The sequence below is a fragment of the Rattus rattus genome, chromosome 1 (genome assembly GCF_011064425.1).
Source record: "Rattus rattus isolate New Zealand chromosome 1, Rrattus_CSIRO_v1, whole genome shotgun sequence".
Taxonomy (NCBI): domain Eukaryota; kingdom Metazoa; phylum Chordata; class Mammalia; order Rodentia; family Muridae; genus Rattus; species Rattus rattus.
The window spans coordinates 9797288-9804712 of record NC_046154.1 but is presented as its reverse complement, the minus strand read 5'-3'; the positions used below and the strand labels follow the sequence as shown (position 1 = coordinate 9804712).

The following is a 7425-nucleotide window of genomic DNA, read 5'->3' as shown; positions in this document are numbered from 1 at the left end:
CCTCTGGCCTCCCCACTCACAGGACATCCCTCTCATCATGGTGTCCTCCCTCCCCCCTCCCTCCTCCCTCCCTCCCTCCCTCCTCCTCCTCCTCCTCCTCCTCCTCCTCCTCCTCCTCCTCCTCCTCCTCCTCCTCCTCTCTCTCTCTCTCTCTCTCTCTCTGTTAGTGAGTTCAGGGTCTGTGGAGGCAAGAAGAGGGCATCAGATCCCCTTGAGCTGGAGTTACAGGTGGTTTTGAGCCACCGTATGTGCGTGCTTGGAACCAAACCCAGGTCTTCTGAAGAGTAGCCGGGGCCCCTAACCACTGAGCCATCTCCCCAGCTCCCTCCTTTTGTTCCAGGCAGGGTCCCACCGGACTGGCCTTCCGCTCTCCTGGGGCCTGAGGATGACCTTCAACGATGGAGCCTTCTCCCTCCACCTCCAAAGTGCCGGGATTCTGTGTGTTTGCTGTTCTGTAGTGTTGGCTGTGGGACCTGGGGCGTCGTGCATGGTAGGCAGTTAAGCCTGCTGAGCTGCACCCCAGCCTCTTCTCGGATTTCCTACCACCCACACAGGAGGTAGAGCTCTGCTTCACTTTCAGTAATAATTCTCCGTGTGTGCACACAGGTCAGCTGCGATTACATATGGCTCTGTAAGTGTATGCTGACCCTGGACACGCGTGAGCCTTGACCAGGCTCCCCTGGTGTGCTGCGGCTCCCTGGTTTTGCACACTCATCCCTGAAGGTCCTCTGGTTGTCCACATCCATCCTGCTGCTGGGTTTTGATATTGTTGTTGGGCTCGGAGGCTCGGTGGCTTTTTGTATTGGCATTGACTTAATCTGGAGTCACTAGGTTGGTGGCATTGGTAGTGGATTGGGTTGGCATTAGGTTTAGCACGAGCATCGGAATCAGGGTCTTGGTGCTGGGTTGATATTACTTTAGTGTTTTTGTCCAGGATCAAGGTGGGGGAATTTGAAGAGTTTCTATGTTTGCTTGCCTACTCTGTGGGAGTAGTGAGAGAGTCATGGAGCAATTCTTGAGCTGGCGAAATGTCAGAAGGTAAAGGTACTTCCCACCGAGCCGAACCTTCTGAGGAAGGGCCAGGTGCACGCGTCAGGGACTCGTGACAAACTGCCTCTGCCATCTCCAATGCCATCTCTGACCAGCTCAGCTGCAGGTGCCATGCTTCCTGGAAATGACAGCAGGAAGTACCCCTGCAGGGTAAAGATTCAGGCATCAGATATGCTTCTCAGAATCCCACGGGAGCTGGAGAAGCACACGTTGGCTGCACGGAGGCCTTATCGCTTACTCAACCGGATGCCTAATGGGCAGAGCTTCCGGCTCTCCTGATAAGAACTCCTCCACCCTGTTGTGTAGCCGCTGATGGGGTGCCTTGTGTTTCTAGCAGGTCCAGGCCCCCAAGGCACCACCCACCTCACCATGAGAGGACTGAAATGAAGCTCTTGATGTGGCTAGCAGACCCCCCAAGGTGTAACATGTGCAGAAGCAGGAGAGGGATGGGTGTCCCTGGAAAGAGCTAGCGTCCCGGCCTCTGGTCTGACGGTCTTCAGCTGGGTGGAAGAGCTGTCTCTCTTGAGATCTTCGATTGACTGCATAGGACCCTCCCTTCTCTATTTCCCTCACCCTACATGCTTATTTTAATGCTTTGAGTAGCATATGTTAATTACACATAAGAATGGTTTTGTTATAACACTTTGTGTATACGTAATGTATTCAAATCCCCTTCCTTGTCCCCCATAAGCCCCTCTGCTTTCTGTTATGTCTTTGTGTGTGCTGCACAGGACTCAGCGGGTCCCCAGGAACATGGGCACCTCCTCGGCACTTCACCAAGGAAAATGCCTCTCCTGCCCCCACTGACCACTAACTGCGTGTAAGCCCTCAGAGAGAAGTGGGGCGCTATGGGTTCCCCTGTAACACAGCAGAGTACTTGCTGCTTTGAAGATAACCCCTGGTTGATATTCTCAAGATCCATCCATTTGCCTGCGAAATTCATGACATCTTTGTTTTTAGTAGCCAAATAGTATTCCATTAGGTAGATGAACCACATTTTCTTTATTTTATTTTATTTTATTTTTTTTCTTTTTTTCGGAGCTGGGGACCGAACCCAGGGCCCTGCGTTTGCTAGGCAAGCGCTCTACCACTGAGCTAAATCCCCAACCCCTCTTTATTTTATTTTAAAGATTTATTTATGTATTATATATAAGTACACTGTAGCTGTCTTCAGACACACCAGAAGAGGGCATCAGATCCCATTACAGATGGTTGTGAGCCACCATGCGGTTGCTGGGAATTGAACTCAGGACCTCTGGAAGAGCAGTCAGTGCTCTTAACCACTGACCCATCATCTCTCCAGCCCAAACCACATTTTCTTTATCCATTCTCCAAGCGAGGGACATCCAGGTTGATTTCAGTTTCTAGCTATTACATGTAACTTTAATTTTTTTTCAAATCTTCTTTTTAATGATGGTTCTTAAACGCTTTAACCTCCCTTTAGCCCATCACCCACCACCAGAGGCAGTGGGAAAGAAAGGATACGGGGGAAGTGGACCCATTTAGAAAGGTTCTTTGGAGCACTCCATCTGTGTTGCCTGGAAATCAGCAGTTCAGTTCACAGGTCAGCAGCGGCAGCTCGATCCATTCACAGACACGTCACGGATACAGAGTCCTGACAAGAGCAGCTCAACTACGCGATGTAAGGTGGACCAATGCATGTGTGTTGTTAGCAAAGAATCCTTCATTGTGGCCCAGTCCAGTTTGGCAGAGTCGTGTATCAGTAGTTGGTCAATCTGTTCTAATCTCCCCTGCAGCGGCACACCTCGCCGCCTGCCCCAGTGCTCCGGATTCTCTAATAACACACACACACACACACACACACACACACACACACACACACACACACACACCCTCCTATTTTAATATGCCTTAAACAGCACAATGACTGGGCGACCCCCAAACTTCCACATTGCTAACCCCTCCCCCATACGCCTGAGTTATTACTTACTAAAATCTATATCCCATCTTTGCTGCCCTAGACCCAGTTGGGTGGGGCTGGGGCGGCTGTCCCTGACCCTTACATGGCTGGTACTCTGTCTCCTGCAGCTCTCAAGCCTGCATCTTATTCCTTTCTGGGCATGGTGATTCTTCTTCCTCCCCTACATTCCTTGCCCAGGAACCTAAAAGTCCCGCCTCTGTCTCCCTGCCATTGGCTGCTGGCAACTTAATTTACCAATCAAAGCCAACTGGGGGCAAGGACCCCTCGAGAGTCTTTCATGTAGATGTGTGGGTTCCTGTGGAATTTTGGGAGCTGAATTAACACAAGTTAATTAGAACCAACCCACCACAGAGTTAGGATAGCAAGTACGAATCAGCAGTGGTGGCACCACGTAGCAGAGACAGCAGGAGGGACCCGGAGGGACACCGGGAAAAGTTCTTGGCTGTGCCTCTCTGAGGGAAGCGAAGATCAACAAAGACTCAATGAGACCCACAGCGTTGAACAGCTAGTTCTATAAGCAAGCCAGCAGCAAGCCATGCTCAGCCCCATCACTGTTCATTGAGTCCTTTCTATACTCTCTCCAAACATCATGTGTCCTCCACGGGTCCTGCCTCAGCTGACATCACTCTGCCACTCAGCCCAGCTCCGCAGGTTCAGTAAGAAACGGGCGTTTCTCTCTACGGAGTCCTGACAAGAGCGGCTCAACTACACAGTGTAAGGTGGACCAATGCGTGCGTGTTGTTAGCAAAGAATCCTTCATCGCGCGTCCTTTCATGTGCTTGCTTTAGCAGAACGTCCTCTCTCCTGTGTCTGCTTCAGCCAAATGTTCCCTCACGTGGTTGCCCCCAGCAAAAACACCATCTAACCGACTTCCCAAAGAACCCTTAAATTTTCACTTCAGTTAAATTTCCACTTCAGTTATGAATAAAGCTGCTATGAACAGGTGTTGAGCGAGTGTCTTTGTGAGATGGTAGGACATCGTTTGGGTATGTGCCCACGAGTGGTACAGCTGGGCCTTTTTTTTTTTTTTTTTTTTTTTAAGATTTATTTTTTTATTATATATAATTACACTGTAGCTGTCTTCACACACACCAGAAGAGGGCATCAGATTTCATTACAGATGGTTGGGAGCCACCATGTGGTTGCCGGGATTTGAACTCAGGACCTCTGGGAGAGCAGTCAGTGCTCTTAACTACTAAGCCATCTCTCCAGCCCCAGCTGGGTCTTAAGATAGAACTATCTCCAGTTTTCCGAGAAACTGCCAAATGATTTCCAAAGTGTTTGTACGAGTTTGCATTCCCAGCGGCAGTGGGGGAGTGTTCCCCTTGGTCCACATTCTCGCCAGCATGTATCACTTTTGAGTTTTTTTTTTTTTTTTTTTTTTCTTTTTTTCGGAGCTGGGTACTTTTTTTTTCGCTTGCTAGGCACTTTTGAGTTTTTGATCGTAGCCACTCTGACTGGTGTGAGATGGAATCTCAGAGTTCTTTTGATTTGCATTTCCCTGCCCAGTCCCCAGTGGACATGCATGGGCACCTATGCATGCATATACTCACCTGTAAGTGGATGTCAGCCATAAAATATAGGATACCCGTGCTACACTCCACGGAGAAGCTAAACGAGAAGGAAGGTACAGTGAGGTGTCTGAATCTTACTTAGAAGGGGGAATAAAATAGTCATAAGAGGACGACGGAGGGAGGGAGCTGGGTGGGAGAGATGTGGAGGGGAATAGGTCATTCAGGATCAGGTGTGGGGAGGGACAGGAGAGATGGCCAGATGTCCTTGAGAATGAATGGAAATCTGCAACTGATAAGGTGGGGAGGTGGGGGCATCTCCAGGAAGAGACAGAGACCTAAGAATCAATGGAGGTGGCCTTAGCTGTGACTCACGGCATTAGGGATATAGAACTGGAAGAGGGTGCCTCTTACAACCAGGCAGGAACCTCAGTGGAGCAATAGGGACACCAACTCACCCACAAAACTTTTGACGCCAAATTTATCCAGTTTACAAGAAACGCAGGGACAAAGATAGAGCAGAGACTGAGCGATGGCCAACCAATGACCTGTCCAGCCTGAGACCCATGGACAAGCACCAGTCCCTGGTACTCTGTTATGCTTGCAGACAGGAGGCTAGAAAGGCTGTCCTGAGAGGCTCCACCCAGCAGCTGACTTAGGCTGATGCAGAGAACCACAGCCAAACAGTGGACAGTGCTCAGGGGCTCTTATGGAGGAGTTGGGAAGGACTGAGGGCCCTGAGGGGGATGGGACTCCACGGGAAAACCAACAGAGTCAGCTAACCTGGACCCTTGGGGCCCTCAGAGTCTGAACCACCAACCAAAGGGCATACACAGGCTGGACCTAGGCCTCCCCGCACGTATGTAGCAGATGTGCAGCTTGGTCTTCATGTGGGTCTCCCAACAACTGGAGCGGGGCTATCCCAAAAGCTGTTGCCTGTCTGTGGAATATGTTCTTCTAGCTGGGCTGCCCTGTCTGGTCTCAGTGGGAGAGGATGTGTCTAACCCTGCAGAAACTTGATATGCCGGGGCAGGGGGATACCCAGCTCACAGGAGAAGGGGAGAGGAAAGGAGTGAAGAATTGTGGGAGAGGGTGACGGGAAGGGGGGGGCAGTGAGCAGGCTGTAAAGTGAATAAGTAAAATAAAATGAAATGAAGATAACCACTGTGGAAAAGCACTCCACAGCGACACCTAGTGTCGAGGTTGAGCCATGCACCAGGTTCTCTCCAAGGTGCTCCGCAGTGGAGCGTCACTCTCAGCCCACTAGATTTTTCTTTAAACTCTTATAACAAACACTGCATGCTGTATGCACTTAAGAATAAGCAATAGGGGTTGGGGATTTAACTAAGTGGTAGAGCGCTTTCCTAACAAGAAAAAAGCCCTGGGTTCGGTCCTCAACACCGAAAAAAAAAAAAAAAAAAAAAGAATAAGCAATAAACAGCAATAATCAGAGTTATTCTGAAGTGAAAAGAGTTAAAAAAAAAAAAAAGAATTACAGGCACGTGTCTTTTCTGTGTATGCTGGGCGAGCTTATCAGTACTCACCCGGCAGGGGACACCATGACCACAAGGTGGTTTCCCAGAGTGGGACTCCTCCGCTGCCCTCTGATGTGCTGACCCCTGAGATTTCCCCGAGTGTGGGAAACTTAACTGCATAATTTGTGGTAGTGGGGGCTGCGTTCACACACTCCCCTAAAGAAGATTTCTAAAAACCTAGCATAATAAAAATTTACGGTAGAGACTGGAGAGACGGTTCAGCCGTTAAGGGCACTTGCTGGTCTTGCAGAGGGCGTACGTTCTGTTCCCAGCACTCACACGGTCTCCTTGAGGAGTAGTCACATAAAAAAATTCCAGAGCTGGAGAGATGGCTTATTGATTATGAGCACTGATTGCTCTGGCTGAGAGCTACCTTCGATTCCCAGCATCTGCATCAGTGGTTCTCAACCTTCCTAATGCTGGGACTTTTCAGTATAGTCCCTCATGGCGTGGTGACCCCAACCGTAAAATTATTTTGGGACTATTTCACGACCGTAACTTTGCTACTGTTATGAATCGCTATGTGAATAACTGCGTTTTCTGATAATATTAGGTGACCCCTGTTAAAGGACCGTTCAGTCCTCAAACCGTCAGGGCTCACGGGTTGAGAACAGCTGATCAACATGGTGGCTCGTAGGTCTCTTAATGCTAGTTCCAGGGCGATCTGATGCCCTCTTGTGGTTTGCCTGGGTACTACATCAATGTGGTACATAGACACATGTAGTCAAAACACCACGTTACTACTGCTGCTTCTAAATAATAATGTTGATGAGGATGATGAAGTTTTGGCGGGAGGTATTTCCACTAGAACAGCAGTTGAGAGTGCATAGTGCTCTTGCAGAAGCATGGGTGCTTGGTGGCTCACTTTTAACTCCAGCTCTGGGGGGTATTTGACACCCTCTTCTGGCTTCTGCAAACATTTGCATACACTTGGTATACTTTTCGGCACGGATGCACAGGTAAATAAAGACAAGTCTTAAAACTTGAATGGTAGCAAGAGCAATGAAAAAAGCGTATTCCAGTATAAATACCAGAAGACATTCATTCGAGGATCCAAAGCCTTAAGAACCACGAAACCAGAAAAGCCCAGTGTTGTGTCACGAGCGCCATATTTGTTTTGGGCAGATTTGTACAGAGCATCTCCGGTGGTGGATGGCAGGTGGGTAGCTCTCTGCTGAAATCTGAATCCGGGATCTTCAACATGCGGACACAGGTCTCAGGTTTTTTGGCTGTTGAATTAAATAATTAATAAATATGTCCCGGTGGCAGGTTCGCTATCCACCTCAATACTCAATGTTCCCAAAAGAAAGACAGCCCCCTCGCCCCCTCCCCCAGTCTTTATGTTTTGATAGGCCTTAAGTACCTCACTCAGTAGTTTGGCCTAACC

General features: G+C 49.2%; 1 non-coding gene across 1 annotated transcript; it reads left to right on the top strand.

The window, feature by feature from the left end:
• The first annotated feature begins 6039 nt into the window (after window positions 1-6039).
• Window positions 6040-6197, top strand: LOC116890506. The gene has a single exon (XR_004386691.1). It is a non-coding gene; the product is annotated as a U1 spliceosomal RNA (small nuclear RNA).
• Window positions 6198-7425: the final 1228 nt, after the last annotated feature.